We start from the raw sequence: 18437 nt of genomic DNA, 5'->3' as shown, positions 1-18437 counted from the left end.
ATGTAACAAAATATGGTTTTATTATCTCAGTTATAGAAACCTACACATGATGTAGATCTGGTCAGTGTTTGAAAGTACAACCGAGCAAAGCAATATTTCATTGTGGTAAACTGCTCTCCACACCACGGGACAGGACGGGTGCATTGAAGTCAGCGGTGAGCTGCAGATCTTACTCTGGCTTGTCCTGGGGCTATGCCTTTGTGTGCCTTCACTCCTGGTGCTGTCACATCAATTAAACGATGAAGGGATGTCTGCCTGGGGATTTAGTATGGAATAGCAATTGCAAAGTAGTATTTCGAAGTATTTCATCAGGCACGGAACCTAAACCACGATTATGGTATGACAAAAAAATGTAAACTGACGTTATGAGCATCAACATGCAGGTCATAGTATAAGTACATACAAATAAAAATAGCTTTTCTTTGAAGGAATTTTTTCAGACAAATGAAAGTTAAGGTGGTTTAGGCTCACCTTTTCCTTCTTCGTGAAGTGAAGAATGAGCAAAATTCTAATCCTAGAAGAGGCTGATGATGACATTTTTTTATTTGACACTATGTTTTTAGTCTTCATTTTTTAACTGATAACAATTGGCCGTTAAAAAAAGGATTTGCCAAGTACCAGAAATCACATAGGAAAATCTAACCAGGGACTATCCCTGCATAGACAGTCAATACTCACCTTTCACTGAATTTGGTGTGTTTGAGTCTTTTAAGAAGTTGTCAGGGAGACCTTCAGTGTTTGCAAGGTTAGGTACTGCCTACTTATGCACCAGATCACTGCGTATTCATGACATTTAGGTTATACTTCAGCGTTTCTGGAAATGCATCCTAAACTTACACAATTCAGCTGGGTCTCCATGTCTTGTGTATTTTGCTATTCTTAAGAAGGTTCTTGCAGAAAAGTTAGAAGGATTTGAACTTTCCTTGGTACACAATATTAAACAGGGGGCATAAAGCTTAACACAGTCAACAGAAGCTTTTCTATCTACTTTTTTCCCCCTGCATGTTTCAATGATCTGTGAATCAACCCTTCCTTCATCTTCTCCCACTAAACGTCACTCTACAAAAAGAACTATATAAGCATAAATTTCTTTCTAATGAAATGATATTCCTTCTTTTGTGTGGAAACATAGCAAATCCATATTAATAAAATGGACAGAAAATTGCTTATTTCTGTGTGTTTGCTTTTGCTTTTCTGAACTACTCTTTTGTTGCTGTTGTATGCTGCAAAAATACTTTATAAGTTAATTCCTGTTTTCAATCATCAAAACCAACTAAGATAATCTTTATATTGAAGAGGATGACAGTATAAATAACTTTTACATGGCAGTATCTGAAAATGCAGACACATATCAGTTGGAAGGAGGTTTTTTATTCTTTTCAGTTCTGAAAGTGCAAGGACGATTGGTTTTTTTGCTTTGGATGAAATCTTCTCCTTAAGGAAGTCGAATGAAGTTTTGTCATTGATTTCAAGAGAGTAGGAGTGTCACCCCTAATCTTGGCAGTGAGCAAAACAGAAGGCAGCTTCCTGTTAACAGTTTATGACTTGTTGACAGAATTTGAAATACACTAAACATAGGGAAATTGATATATTTTTCTTGGAAAGGAAAACAGTTTTAGCTCCTTTTAAAAGGCTCCACAACTAGAAATATCTTCTTCTGCAGACATCATCTACCCATGTTTAATACATTTTGAATGCATGTGTTCAAATGGCTTAGAAATAGAGCTTTCTATTGTGCCTCAGAACACATTTGGTTTGGGTTAGAACACTATAGAAACTATAGATCCCTGTGGAAAAAAATATGCTTTAGAGTCAGAGAACCAGAAATGTGATTCCAAGCAAGACTTGCACATGCCTTTGAGAAGAACCTCTTGATACATGGGAAAAAGAAAGAAAACTGTATGCAATTCAGTGACCACCAAATCTGAAATTCAAACTATGTTGGACAATGTGCTAGGTTATCATGTACAGTAATGCTCTAGCCACCCTGTATGACAAATCATTTAAAATACTTCAACTACAGTTCCACAAAGGAGACAAAAATAAGAAGCAAGAAAAAATTTCAGTTGCAAAAGTGTCTTTGAAGAAAAGCACAAAATTTTGACAGGTAATATATAATTATATTTGTAAGAAATCTTTTTTTATTATTATTTTTTAACATTTAGGGATAACTTTAGTCTCTCCTCCAAAGGAGAATGAATTAAATATAGTAAAATAACTGAATAAAGTATTCCCAACATTTGTGTAGCTGAATGTGAAATGTCTGCAGTTCTGATACTGCCATGTCTGTTCAGTTCAGATGTGGACAAGTGCTTCAGCATGCCCTATTCCACACATGCCCAAATGGTAAAGATTCTTGATGCATTGATGATCTAAGGTTTACAATCAAAGTAGAAAACACAAGCCAGCAGGTAGCTAGATTCAGGGATGTGGAGGAAAAAAAGGCAGCATTACTGGTTATTATGCATGTAACACTTGCAGTGAGCCAGCAACCTGTTTTGTGCAGACACTGTGAGAAATTGAAAGCTCCTGGGGAAATTTTGAAGGTGCACGATGACAGTGCTGTATATTTTCATAGAGAGCTCCTCCCAGGCTGGAAGGGCAGTGCAGGAAGAGGACGTTACAGCTGTGAAAGGTTTATGAATGTGTGATGACAGCTTGTGCCATGGGATATCAGAAATGGCAGTGGGGCTGCAATCTGCACGCAGGAGAATTATGTTGTGCTTCATGATAGGGGAGCTGATGGGAAGATGTGAGGAGAGAGGAAACCCACCTACAGCTGTGGTTGGAGAGGAAAGAGTGGGAAACGTGCTCTGTCAAGACCAGGGAGAAGCATCTTGTGGGAGCAGAAAGGCAAAAGGATGAAAGCCGGACTAGTAATTTTAGCTTCATGGAAGTAGGAGGTCATCGCTTTGAAGTTTTATGTATCAGGATTTACAGAAAGCCTTGATATGAGAAACCGAGGTGGAGAAAGTCCCAGTCTGAGCTGGCTAACAAGTTCAAGGCCCAAGCAGCAGACAGGCCAGTGATGTTCACCACAGTGACTGCAAAAAGCAGCAACAAGGAGAGCTCAGAAGGCAGATTAAGAGCTCTGGTGAACCATACTGGGATTGAGCCGATGGCGAGACATCCAGAGAGAAACAGGCTGAGCTTCGGGCTTGTACAAAAGGGACCATACGGGTAGATTTGAGTCATCAGTGTAAGCAGTTGAGCTTATGCTTACAGATAAGCTTCCCCAGAGAGGAGGTGCTTTCTCCAGAGGGAGTAGGGAAGGAGACCAAGGGCAGAGCCCTTGGGAACCCACAGAAAGCTGGAGAAAAAAAAGGACATGTTACTCTCCTGTTCCAGCATCTGATTTGTTGATAATAAAAGCTTCTAATAACTGATTTTATATCCTACTACCAACAATTTAAAAGGCACAGATTTTAATTTAGCATGAAGCTGATACAGAAGCCCTACATGGTTTACTGAGTCACTTTTGGAGACGAATTTTAAGTTTCTCCAGTTGCAACAATATTACTGAAAACAAATGCTTTCTGTATACTTTGTTATTTCCTTCTCCTGGAGAAGTCTGCCAGAATTTGAAAGGAACAGACATTTCAAAGACTCAATAAATATTAGAATAAGTGTAACATTTTGAGTTCTGACAGCAAATGATGAGAAGGAGAAATTGAGACAAATTTTGTGAAAAATCATAGAATAGTTTGGGTTGGAAGACATCTTCAAAGGTCATCTAGTTCAACCCCCCTGCAATGAGCAGGGACACCTTCAACTAGATCAGGTTGCTCAGAGCCCCATCCAGCCTGACCCTGAATGTCCCCAGGGATGGGACATCCACCACTTCTCTGGGAAAGCTGTTCCAGTGTTCTATCATGCTCATTAATTCCTCTTCTGAACATATTTATTAGATGTTCTTCCTTTGCCTTCAGTCTAGGTGGAGGAGGCATCCTTTTCACTGACTGGAACAGGTTTCTGAGCACAGCCAGGAAGCATGGAGCAAGTCAAAGAAATTGCAAAAGTATGACACTTATGGGTGGAAAAAAATTCTGCAAAAAAATCCTCACGAAGTTTCCCCTTATTCATTTAATCTAATTCACCTAATTCAGTTTTACCTCCTGGTGGAAGTCCTGTTCCCAACCCTGTACATGCCTAAGAGTCATCGAAAGGCACAGAACAAGGTCAAGGTAGAAAAAGGCCTCTGCTTTATAACTTTATAGACCTACTATTCCAAAGCTCTGCTTAAATTAGACAGGTTAGAAGAACTCTTTATGCATCTTGGAGAAAAAAAATAAGTCACTATTTGTGCTAAATAACAGTGACGTGTCCTGCTTCCCCTTGCCCCATTCCTCACGTATGTAGTGGTATTGTGACATCAATATTCAGCAGCTATTTCTGCTGTCTAGCTTCTGTAGAACTAACAGGCTACTGCTGCAGGTTATTTGACCCCTCACAAAAATGATTTAATTATCCATGGTTAAATATTCTAGAGGAAATAAAAGTATTTGGGAAAGAAAGGAACTTAAAGGAGAAAAGTACAAGAGTTAAAGACTGGGAGACCACATCTTCTTCTGCAAGAACGGTCTTGCTTGCCTGGTAGACTTCCTTTGATCTCTAATTACATTAGATGTTAGTGTTGCAGTAGGCTTTTTTTGATCCCTAATTATGTTAGATGTTATGGTGTTGATGTTAATGCTGTAAATAACCCCTCTCTGAATTCACTAATTAAATCTTTTAATATTATTCATTCCCTCCTACCAAAACTTACTTCAGTAATTAAAAATATGATAGTAATTTATTCTAGCCATATGACTATTTTGTTCAGATATTTATTTACATAATTGTATTTTATTACAAGCTCACAAAAATTCACCCTCCTCATTTAATTACAGATGTATGTGGAAAGCCAAGAGGTATTTGGAGTTAGGCCGTGTTTGTTCGCTCTATTTATGCCCTTACTCTTGCGAACTTCAGGGTATTTACAAAGGTATAAAGGGTAATGGTTGTTACCACACCAAGTAAAACTTGCAAAATATCTCCATTTGCTTCATGATAAACATGTTATCTAAATCTTGTAAGCACTAAAGAGATCAGAGAAAGAAATGTGCCTTTCTCTTGTGTAATGCTGCCTGGATTTTCTTTCTGTCCTGCAGGACACTGACGTTGCTGTAAACCAGCCTTCTTAACCAGCTGGGTGCTCACTGCTGTTCACCAATACCACTGCTGCACTTGATGTCATACAGCCACAACCCTGGGCACACATAAATAGACACATTTCTACACAGCTTTTAGGATTTCTCTTTTAGCAGTGCTAACTGAAGATTGCTGCCTATGTAAGGTCTGTGCTTGTGCTTGGCAGGTCATGATTTGAGCTGGCAGATTTTGGCCAAAGAGACATCAGGGCATTAGGTGGTGAGTGGGAATGAATAACAGACTTGCTCCAAGGCTCAACCCTTTGGAAAAAGTGCAGTAAATTTAGTAACCATGCCCCTACACTTACTAAAGAAACTGAACTGGCCTTCTAGCTTTGGGATAATAAACCTTACAGCTTCATTTCCTGGAGGGTGCCAAAAATAAATGAAGCCAACCCTCCTCGTTCCAGGGTGTGGAAAAGTTGGCAATTGGTCTTCTCCAAGGGAAAACAAACAGAGCCAGTCCCTTGGTCCCAAAGACAAGAGGTCCCTCCCTTTTCTCCTAACAGAATAACACAGAGCTGAAACTGTTTTGCTGAGTTAAAATAACCCTTTTTTCTTCCCTGGAGGCTGCCTGATATGCAAGTAAGATGTGGTGCCAACCACTGGACTGGAACAGGGGGTTTGCCTGCTGAGCCATCCAATCTCACCAGCCCACTGCAGCTGAGGGAGGTTGAGCACCCCTCTTATTTACTCCTGCTGATCTCTCCTTTTCAGGAGGATTTGCTCATTAGTGGAAAGAGTCACTTAGTGACCACAGAGAATGCTACATCTGAGACTGACACTTCAGAGGTATAGGTCACATAAAAATAAATTTATCCATGTCTTATCTGTTACCATCTAGCCACTTCAGTCCCCCTTATAACCTGTCCGTGAACACGCAGGATCAGGTTTGGAAGGACCCTGAGGAAATGATGAGGAGAGCTTTCATTCACCAGGTCCCCCTGCCTTAGAAATCCACCCAAACCAGCCCATGGCTTTCACAACTGCACTAGTCCATCCATGCAGTGTGCCTAGGGGCAGCTCTTCTGTGGTGCCTCAGAGATCTGTCACTCCACCAAGCCCTTGCCTCTCCTCACATACATCTGAAAGACATTTTCACCGTATGTGAGTGGAGATCGCATGATACCTTGTGCTCTGTTTGGGTGAAACACTTGAAGATCCTTCCCCAGGGACTCAGGGAGGTGCCCACCCATTCTAGGAAAATAGGAAATTCTGCAATAGCACTACTGGCGGACCATCAGAAGGTCCTTGGTCCAGCTTGTGCCTCCACTACAAAGCAGTAATGATCACAGAACCAGCTTTCCAGCCCATATACCTAAATCTTTCTGCCAAGACTCAATTTAAGTCTGCAGCAGAGATATCTTGTACTGTTTTACTACTAATCTTGCAGAATCCCATAGTCCCTGACATACATGCACCAAAAGCCCATTTACCAGTACGTACTATGCTGTCCAAGATGGTAAAAGATGGACTCAGGTCCCCTCCTCCCTTTCCCCTGCCCTTGTGTACCTGCACACTCAGCGCTTCCCTCACGTACAGCATGAAGATCTTCCTCTAGGTTTGCTTTGCTTGCTTATCATAGTCTCAAGAGTTACTACTATGTAAAGTTAAAATCTGTTGAGCACAAGGGCATTTGACCCTGACCACAACCTGCTGTTCCTTTAACAAACAGTTAAGACATTCCATGTGTGACTAAATTTGAAAGCAAACCCAAGAATTAATCTGATTGTTTTAAATAGGGATATAAATAAGAACAAGCCCAGCCATTGCCCAAGAGATAAGCCAAAACTTCGAGGTTCAATAAAAGTTCAGTCCCTTCCGTAGTTTCTTAGGCAGGATTTGTTGGGTCTTTATTTAGGGAATAGGGTCTTAATTCAGGGAAAAGGTCTTTATTTAAGGCTTTTAGGGAACACAGTGTTCCCCTGAAGCTTGGAGTATGTGTTCTCATTTCTATTTGAGTAACAGTTTCCTCTAGGTATGGATGATACTAAAGGAAAATAGCTTAGTCAAATCCATAATTGCCTAGCACAAATAGTATTTTGTGGGACTTCTCATTCTAGCGTGCAGTAGCAAGTAACAAAATAACTATAAATATATCCGCATAAATCTGCAGTACGTGTATCTATCCTGTGGTTTGTGAGGAGAAGAGAATGCAGCCAGCCTTTAAATCAGGCTTGGTATAGAGGTTTGGCAAGTATAATGCAGCTTAGCCTTTTAAAAAACTATTAGCAGAAAAGGACAGTACCAAATGTTAATGTTAGTGGCACCTTGTTTCATTAATTTTGTTAAAATGATTAGGATCTTTTACAAAATTATATCTTAGATCCTTGAGTAAGCTGAGTAAAACACACCTTTGAGATGCTGATGTATTTGTATATTACGATTTTGGATCATATGGTTTAGGAAAACATAAAATTGTTTCAATACTCTATCTAGGTGAAAATGCTATAATAAAACCTGCATGCAGCAGGAGAACTATTGAAGTAGCTTTTTAGCATAGATTCTGTGTGAAAGAAAAATAGATAGAGGGAGAATTTTCTTCAGCTTAATAGTGTGAAGTTAACATAATCAGTGATAAAGTTATGAGATCATGGAAAGTGACTATACCCACACATTTTTTGTGGTGATACGAGTGCAGAGAGTTCATTTTTCAGGATTTGTAGGTCTCAGATTACATATTAACCACTAATCTAACTGATAACTCTATGGACAGAGTCTGTTTTTCTATGTAATATAGCCTCACTTGTCCCATGCGTAATGTTTTATGAGAGCTTTAAAATTTATGTCCACAGTGTTTTCTTGCAAATTATTTTCCACATAGGTCAATAGAGCCTTTCCAAAAGGATCCAGCAAAGTATCTGAGGATTTTCATGTAGATAAAATGAAACCTTACATGAAAACTGCTTTAAAGACAAGTTTTACCTCAGAATACCAAAGCGATCAAGTATCGTTGTTGTTGCAAAATGAATTTGGAAGAGCACTGCCTAAGGATTGCACACCTCAGCCTATCACTGCAGTCTGAAGAGTAAATAAGTCAATGGATTTAAGTACCTAGAAAGTATCATGATTTCACAGGGATTGAGTGCATGAGCTTCTTTGAAATCCCAATGTCCTCTATGTAAAATCAAGAGCAGTAGCAAGGTCCAGGGAAATTCGTGATGTTTCTGGCACTTCACTTTTTTTAGAGATACTTTCCCAGTTCAGCAGATAAATTGTTAATTTATCTGAAGTTGCTAGTTTAATATTCTATTTTATCGGCAGAAGAAGGTAAGCACATTGTGAGAGTAATTCTTATAAAGGTAAGATTTTTCTAAAAGAAGGAATCTTTCATGCAACATTTTAAAGAGAAGCTTCAAGCACTATCAGTCCAAGGGGAGTCAGAAGACCCATTTGATCTGTAAAACAGGAAAAACCTATAATCATACAATGGTATAGTTTTCTTTCAAGTTAAAATCTTTAATATCTCATGCTACAAGTGAATTAAAATCGTGTAGACATTATAACTTATTGCTCAAATGCAACATTGCAGTATAAATTTAGAATTCTATCGTCCTGTAAATCCTTTGTGATAGTTTTTCTTTTACAATCTTATCTGAATCAAGAGAACAGATACTATTCATTAACAAGTGCTGAATTTTATTTCTGCATTTGCAGCATAATGAAATATTCATTTTCAGCTTCATCATCTTTTATGTCTCTTTGTTCACAGACATGCTATGAAAGTTTTTCAAACACCATGATGCTGAGATTTTCTGTTATTGGTAAAAAAAGAATGATAGGTCTTTTGTTGAAATCAAATTTATTCAAAGCACTTGAAGGACTATATTTGCAAGACAAATGTTGTGCTGAATATTTTGACTCACATGTTTGTTCCCACTTCACCATTCTCATTCATCTTCACTGCATGGCATATTGTGTTAACCACACATTTTCTTTTCACATGTGCCTACTGTTTCAAATCTATCGAATAACTAATACCATAATATTTCAGCTATATTTTCAAAACAAATCAGTGTGATGACTCTGATTGCTTCTCCCAAAATTTCTGGTTTTCCAATAAATTTCTGTTTGACAGCTTTTCCACAGTGAAAACCAAATGTCAAAATGTAAAAATATTTGCCCTAAAAAAGGTGTTATTTTATAACTAGCAATGGTAAATTTCCTTTAGAGTAATTTAAAAAAATGTATTTCTTTTCTGTAAAATGTAAGAAATATGCTACGTTTTCACTGAACCAAGGAAAGAGTTGCTTTTTTGAAAAACTTCAAACCCAAAATCTTTAGAATGTTTTAATTAACTTCAGAGGAATCCTATCTTTTTTATTTCCTGAAAACTTGCTTAAAAAGGCAGATAGTACCTTCTTGTTGGATTTTTGCCGATTTTGAGGAGGTTCCTAAAGATCAGAAAGTTTAGAGGTCAATGACATGATCTGACCCTTAGTAAGTGAACCCCTAATTATTCCAAATGACTGAGGCACAAGGGGTCTGGGATCTTTATTATTCTCTGAAACACGGTGTTTCCACTGAGCTCTGTTGAGAGATCCCTTTCCTCAATCAGCTCTTTGCCTGCCTGGCAATTCTATACATTCTTGTTTTACAGATAACACAAAATCTATTAAAAAAAAAAAAAGTTACTATTTTTATCATATTTTTTTAATCACAAATGACATTGTGCATATTATACAATTTTTAAATAGCTCTAGCAACTGTTATATTCCACTTCCATAAATAAGGCTGGCGCCCTCAGACACTGGCAATGTCTTTTCAGAATCTTCAGGAGCTTGATCCAAAGTCAGCTCAAGCTAATGAGACATTTTCCACTGACTTAAAAATGTGATTCCTCAGAGTGTAATACATGTTGCCTCATACAAAGACATAGGTGCATTTTATTTTCAGGTTTTTTAGAGAGTTGCGGCATGTGTTTTTTTTTTGTAAAACAAGCAGTTTAAAGGCTAGCTCCAAAGTCCACTGGTCTCAGAAGGCTGAATCAAGTGGAAAATTCTGTTCTGTGGGTATTAAATATTTCATCAAAGTAAAATTAAGCTCATAAATCCTCCCATCACTTGCCCAGCTGACTAGCTTCTTCCTCATCCCGCATTGCCCTTCTGTTGAATATAAACTGAGTGGTACCCACAGTTGCAAAGAAAGACACTTGTACTGAGGCGGGGTTTTTATAGTTTGATTACAGGACTGTGCTCCTAAGCTGTAATTCCTAATGTCACGATGGTGCAAAGGTTTCAGGCTCTAGACATCCTTTTCTTTGGGTCTTACCTAGACAAAATGTTTCTGGCCCAGGTTTTGAGAGATGCTGGTTAAGAGATTTGATTACACATGAGCCTAGTTAAAAATGAGTGAGAACTGAGAATTTAATTCAGTAAAAACAGTGACTGACCACGAGGGAGCTCTGACCAGGACCAATTAAACGCAACATTATTCTACTTCTGTATTGCTGTACACCCCAGTGAAACAGTTTAGTTTTATTGTAAAGAAGTAGCCAAGTTTGCATCTTTCACCCATTTTTATTGCAGGTTTCTGTCTTTTAACTTCAATTTGTATGGCTGCACTGTCTGCTGTGTGCTGTGTCCCCACAGGACCCTCTGTTTCCTACCTTTGAAAACATTCAAAACAAACAAAACCCTTTCTCTTCCCATAGGCAGTACACATAATATTAATGGTTATCTACCTGTGATAAGCAGAGTAGTATCATTTTACATGACTTGAAAGGGTCATCCATATCATCAGGCACAATTAACTTGTCTTACTCTCGCAAAATGAGTTGGGGGAAGTAACTAAGAGGCCATACTTCTTCACATTCCTCAGAAAACAGTTCCAGGACAGGGGGACGGCCAAAAGATACAAAAAGCTTCCAAACAACAAACACAACGGGCTTCTTGTTGAGATCACAAGAAGCTGGGAAGCACATTCTTGATGTGACACCTTCTGCAGTACCTGTGTGTGTATTCACTGGAGATGATCAGTCGCGTGCAGGTTTGAACAAGTCTACCTGCAAGATTTAACTTGCTATTTATCCCATTTTTAAGGAAAGCAACCTGCAAAAATAATTGTCGAAAACAAAGTGGATTTCAGTGAAAGCTGTTTTAAGGATCTATCCAGACGACAATAATGTGTGTGCTGATATCTTGCAGAACGTGCACTGGTTTTCAATTTTGTTTCTGTTTTGACAGCCTACCTAGATCACAATAGCAAAGTAAGAATGAACAGTAAATCCAGTTCTATGAAGGAGGCTTTCATACCTTATGTACTAGCTCTTCTTTGGCTCTCAAAACAAATAAGCTTAACAAAGAGCCTGCCTTGATCAAAAAATGTCCAAGGAACACATTATGTAGAGGACGATGTTTGTAATTTAGCATGTTAGCACATCCCTTCTGAGTCAGAGCTGAATCAGTGTCCCAACTGATGTTTAGAGTAGTGCCGTACTATGGAAGATGCCATCACTCAGATGAAATGATGTTGACCACTTGGGCTGTGGAGAATTGCACAGTGCTTGTCACAATAACACAGCTATTAAATGTGTGACGTGACCAAATGCCAAACCAAAGTATTACTCCAGCCACATACATTACTCCTGCAATTAAATGAAATACATTTAACTTCCTGTCTTAAATAACCAAGTAGTGCTGCTGCCAACAAGGTGCTGAGTTTCAACAGAAGAATCACTGACTGTCAATAATATATCAGTGCATCCTTTAGAGTTTTTTTTTTTGTTTTTTTTAATGCTTTAGGGTCCTTTGGGAGAAAGCATCCTAGTTTATGTAATTTTTTTTGCTGTCGATAACATGACAAGTTTCAATGTGCCATTTTCTTTTTATGACTAATCTAAAAATCTTTACAATGTCAATAATTTTGTGTCTTTTTGTAGTTTAATATATGTATGTAGGGAGATATGTCCAAAAGAAAGTTAATCTTTCTTACTCAGATAGAATTAAAAATAGAAAAATAACTGAGAAATGCCTATTTTTTAAAAAAAGAGTATAAAATCTGTAGACTTATTTTCTTCAGTAGAAAAAAAAGGTTTTGTAAAGGAAGAGAAAGTCCTCCCACATAATTTCTGCCCCTTTAAATTATGTCCTGATGATGGAATCATTCCTATATGTATTTTCCCCTTGATAAGAAAAGGAAAGTTGGAGGCGCTTCAGACTTCCATTTTGAACTTTCTCCCAACAGTTAGAGATAAACTAGCATGTTCTAGTGAAGAAATCAAAACATCCTTTCCTCCTGCTGTCCTGCAGTGTCAACCTTTTGCCAGCTCTACACTGGGCAAATTCAGCCTGCTTGAACAATCGAGAAGTTTGAAATAGGGAGCTGTGGAAAGTGAGGATTGTCTGTAAGGGAGCAAGGAGTCCCAGGGAGGCAGCGAGGGGGTGTCTTGGGGTACCCCTGATGACGGACCAGCTCTGTCTGTCAGTCCTTGCAGCCAGCGGCTGCTGTAACATGAATCTCGCCAAAGGTCAGCGGCCGTGCTCTGTAGTCTGCTCTCTGCCTATCGCTGCCATCTCTTGAAATAACAGCGACTTCCAGGACTCCTTCACCTTCTTCCCTCTCTGGCTCCGTCCTGCCCTCCCTCCCCATCCCTCTCTGGCACGCATCCTTCAGCGCCGCTCTCTTTTCTTCCTTGAGCTTTTCCTGTTGTCATCACAAAGACCTCGATGTCCTTTTTTGTCCTGTGTCCTCCTCTTGCCTGGCTCAAAGGCTATCTCTGGCTCCCAAGATAAAGTCTCCTCTAAGAAAAGGATGGAGATTTAATTTAGGGAAAAGAAATGCGTAATGGGTTAAGAAGAAGAAACACGCTAGTGCCCTGTTTGGGGGACAAGTCCACTGCCACTGTAACTTAGATAGGTAAATTCAGAATCCACCATTAATCAACTGCTTTCTGATTATCATACCCAAACTTTGCGAATTTCCTGAACAATCTATTTATGACCTGTTCCCCTGAAACTTGGAAGCAGTTCATTTGGGAGAAGCTTCCATATTACTCTGCCAAGAGAACTACGAAAATAGACCTGCAGCATTGTTATTTTTGAGGATTCGTGACCCTTCATTAGTTTGTTTGTTTTAGGGGATTTTTTTTCTTTGAAGCCATTTTGTCTTGGTGACAATGAAAGTTGAAAGGGGTGTTTTAAGCAATAAAAAGGTAGCTGTGTATGTCTGCAGTGCAAACTATTTCAGAAGGACCTGAGTAGCTGCTAGAATGAGAGTTCACATTGCTGCTAGAACATACTACTATGTGATATATCAGCTACTAAAATATATACACTGTACTAAGAAACTTCACTAACCTGGAGCTGGAACTAAGGACAGAAAAACAATTTGCTACATGCTTTTAGGACACAAAGTCCTGCTCAAATTCCCTTCTGAAATGAGGGAACTGTCTCTGTTGCAGGAGGCTGTGGGGCCACGTGCAGCTCCTTTTCCCATGGGTTATCTCACAGATGTGTAAGCAATTGCTTTTAGCTGCTGGGACAGTGTTTGCCACTAGCAAGGCCTCCTTGACACCTTCTCAGATACGGAGCACCAGCCTGGTAACTGGCAGGTGAAGGGGAGACAGGCTTTGCTGTTCACAGACAGGAGCACAAGTGGAGCACAAGTCTGATGAGGAGCAGTGAGGGACCTGGGGCTGTTTAGCCTGGAGAAAAGGAGGTTGAGGGGAGACCTGATCACTGTCTACAACTACCTGAAAGGAGGTTGTAGCATGGAGGGTGTTGGCCTCTTCTCCCAAGTAGCAAGTGATAGGACGAGAGGAAATGGCCTCAAGTTGTGCCAGGGGAGGTTTAAATTGGATATTAGGAAAAAATTCTTCATGGAAAGGGTAGTCAGGCACTGGAACAGGCTGCCCAGGGAAGTGATTGAGTCACCATCCCTGGAGGTGTTTAAAAGATACATAGATGAGATTCTTAGGGACATGTTTTAGTGCCAGTGCTAGGTTAATGATTGGACTTGATGATCTTGAGGGTCTTTTCCAAGCACAACAATTCTATGAGTCCTGTGCAAATTAAACGCCTGTCTGCAGAGAGATGGGTGCATTGGGGTAAGAACCTGAGTTCCTTGTCTCGACTGTGCATGTAGCAGGGAGAGCACCATGTGTCCTGTCACACCACCACACAGACGTGGCTGAGGTGTAATAACAACCTCTTCTCTCCCTTGCTTTGATAAATCATTTTACTGCAATATGGCACAAACACAGGGAAAAATCTGCAGCATCCAAGTGATGTGCCTACCTAGAGATCATTTCACATTTGAAAAAAGGCAAGCAAGTAAAACAGGTGAAGCTTGTTAACATAGCAGAAATAGGAGGAACAGTGCACAGAATTTTACAGACTTTGTCATTAACTGTTCCCTGGTAGCTGCTGAAACATTTTGTAGGGCTCTCAAAGGAAATTAGTTTGTGATTAGTTTAAATAAAAAAGAGAGTAGAGGTTATTTAAAAGGAAGGCATTTGTAGTAGCATAGCTAAAAAATGTTTCTAGGACTGACAGATTATTTCTAAAAACTTTAATGCACTTTGCCACGATGCTGTTTGTGGATCCAGAACAACATGTAAGCTTGTACAGACAAGTGAATCACAATGAACTCTCAAAAATCTATGTTGAAGCTACATTACAATTTAGGAGAATCCTTATATCCGCTCTACTGAAGATACCAATTCTTATCCTCAGTGCTGAGTACCTGCAGCCTGCTTCAGGACTGAGCATTAAGGAGTCCTCTGAACTCATATTAAGCACCTTTGTAAAAAATTTTGTACCTATACAAGTAGCTTTCTCAAACAGTATGATACCTATTAATCAGCAGTTCATTTGCATTGCTCGTTCTTTAATTTACTTTTGAAGCTCTTAACACCTGAGGCATAAATCAACTCAAGACTTACAGACATGGTGTGTCCTCCACGACTTATGAAAGAAAGTTCCACTGGGGGATCTCTGAGCTGAAATTGCCAGTATTTCACTCAGAGAACAAGTATTCCCTGCCCTTAACAAATGCATAGTTTGCTGCTCAGCGCTGAGGACATCTGACTATGCTACGGTAAAATACTATTAGATAAACATGCCACTGGTAAATCTGGAGGAGTTATATACCATTTACAAGCTCATCTACTTGAAAGTAATATTTTAGATCCAGAAAAACCTACTTTTTCAAATGTGAATTTGTTAAAATTATGGACTATTCTATAATTCTAGTGAATAGGTGTGCTCATAGGCATATGCATGCATTTCTGTCCCTCAGACCCTGTGCTTAGCATTTAAAAATGACAATCGAGATGTGATCTCTGCTGTTCATGAGATGAGTTGTGCCACTCATAAAGCTTCATGTTTCTTCTGGCCACTTGCAGACACCAAAGACTTTTTATCTCTTCTTTGATATTAAACTTGGCTCCCAATTTTTTTTATTATTATTTTTTTTTAATCATGCTTTCTTCTTGTTTTTTTCTGCAGCAATAAGCATAGTTTACAGCAAGACCAAGGATAGCACACAAGATTTGCTGGGGCTCCAATCTGCTGTTCTGGGTGCATAAAGTAATCACCAGATTTGGGATCAGGAACACATTTTCCTTCATGCCAAACTGGTGAGGCCCATGGGTGTTTGGGAGGCAGTGGGGGCTTCTTTACAGAGAGGCAAACATATTATTTCCTGCAACCCTGTGAGCAAGCTAGACAGCAAATATAAACAGGACATAGTCAGTGATCTTGATTCCTCTTGCTCCCTTCTTGTGGCACTACATAGTCCCAAAAGAATCTTCACAAATCTTTTTTCTGTGGTATGCTGGGAAATATATGGCTTGTGTTAGATGAAGACATGTGGAATACATGTGCTCAGCAATCTTTTAGGCCTGTTCTCCATATCCCAGTCTGTGGGATAGTCTTAAATTCCACATAGTAATGTGTATATTAAAACAAAAAAAATAAAATAAAAAAAGGGGAAAAAAGGCCAGAACTCTGTACCAAAACCAAACAATTCACTACATGTTTTTCATGCCTCTCCTCTTAGGGAGAGGACAAAAAAACCAAACAGCATATGATATACACTAACTGTGCTACTTAATGCATTAATGACAACTACTTGCAAACTTCTTTAATTTACTTTTGAAGCTCTTAACACCTGAGGCATAAATCAACTCCAACACACAGACTGCCATAAAGTAAGGCAAATTAATACAGGCAAGCAGAGATTTCACTGTGTAATGCCATAAACATTTTTAGCATGCTAAGCATACATTTCCTTCAATTATATAGATAGGGGATCCCAAAGGTAAATGTCATGGTGTGTATATCTAAAATGTGTTACTGAACATTTATACTATGAAAAAGTGTACTTAAAGACACTTAGTGTAAAGTGTTACTGTCTGCTAACAATCTCTTGACTTCATGTTTGTAGAGTCCTGAGTGGTTAGCAAGTCAATTAAACACTGATGGAACAGAGATAAACACTTCCTATTGAGAAATGTCACATCAGTCTTTCTGCTTCATTTCATCGTGTCATTTAATACACTGAAAGGCATTCAAGTGACACAGCACTAGCTATGATATCATGGCATAGGCTATAGAACATCCTGAGGCACGTGCAGATGGGTAAACAGCATTGTAGTCATACCAACTGGCACAGCGAGCAGAGAGAAGCTGTCATGTATTTACTTTTAGGGCACAGTAACATGCAACCAGAGTCTTGATAAATAGATTTTCCCCTGTGCATTACTCTACACAGCAGCATGCAGGCATATGCAATTAAACACCCTTCCCTTCCTGGGAAATTAAGAAATCTGGCAACCAGCATTCTCAAGATCCTTTTAGGATTAGGTTTCCTCTTGCTTTCTACAAATGGGAATGTCAGCAAACACTGTCACTCTGCTCTACATGATCCATCACTCACATTGTTCAGGATAATAGACAAAGCACTGGAGTTTCAGGAGTGCTTAAAGAGTTGCAGTTCAGCTAATGCTTGAGATTTTTCAAACAGCTGAAATATCTACCTATTCACAATTGTCTTTATGAAGAGCTCAAGAGGCCTTTTTTTCTTAATTACAGTGAAGGTAAAAGTATGCCTGCTGAGCAGAGAAACCACACTTCCCTGTTTTAATATGAGGACTCATGAATTTTGTTTCATAATACTTGAAAGCATCCAGTTTTTCATTTCATTGTTGGGACACTCTGCTATTATTGCTAACACATTGTTTGATAATAGCAAAATCTATGTTCAGATTCACTTAGAATTCATTGTTGTCCTGAGTACTCTGTTTCAGAAGTACTTTGTGGGATAAACAGAAAAAAAAAAAAAAAAAAGAAGAAAACTCAATGCATTTGGGAACTATTAGATTTGGTCTTGTACTTCAAGTAAATGTTGGTGTCATATGATTCATACTTCATGATAAATTGATGCAGCACCCTGAAATAGAAATAAATAAGTCTCCAGTTCTCAGAAATGTGCATGCATTGCTGTTGAATCAGAGCTTGGCAACACCACCACTGGCACACACGAAAGGAGTGTCCTTTTGTCTTCTGTGGGGATATTTTTGGAACTGTGTTTTGAAAATACGGTACAGCTTGTAGCTGAGGAAAACCAAAGAGTGCTAGCTAGCCTCTATAGGCATGAATGAAACTTGCTGCATTTCCTAATCAAAGCAGTGACACAATCTTTTCTCTGTTCCCAGCTACTGGTGCTAAGCATCCTTCCTGCTGCAACTGAGTCGTGCTTCCAATAGGTGCATTAGATGGAAAAGAGGCATGGGCCCCTCTTTTCCACCCATGCCTTTGCTCACAGAGAGTACCTCAATTTGACCTTGATTATTTTTATATTTTCTTGGCACTTCTTTGAGTTTCTTTTTAAATACAAAAATATAAATTAAATTGAAATCAGGAAAATGTGGTTGAAAAGAACTGGAGACTTGAAGTCACTTTCTGGCTTTGGAAAAGCAATAAGATGTGAAAAGATAAATATGTATAGAAAACCAAAGACAGGGTTTTGTGTGTATTTCTTGTCACCCTACTGTATACGAGGGAAAGTCATTTGGGTTACAAGCCATGACAGTTCTTTTTGATGATAAAACTGCTTTGTCAACAAAAGGGCTGAGTATATATATGTATCATCTCCCACTCTTTCTTTCTCTATATTATATACTTACTCATCTGAGTACAATAAATTCCTAAAATTTACAGCTTCTCCCAGGATTTATACGTAAAGTTAACTGAAAACAGATTTTACTTGGAAAAAGAAAACAAAACCCTCTACAGTGTTTGCAAC

Source organism: Patagioenas fasciata, chromosome 3 (genome assembly GCF_037038585.1).
Source record: "Patagioenas fasciata isolate bPatFas1 chromosome 3, bPatFas1.hap1, whole genome shotgun sequence".
Lineage (NCBI taxonomy): Eukaryota > Metazoa > Chordata > Aves > Columbiformes > Columbidae > Patagioenas > Patagioenas fasciata.
Note: the sequence above shows the minus strand (reverse complement) of the source record.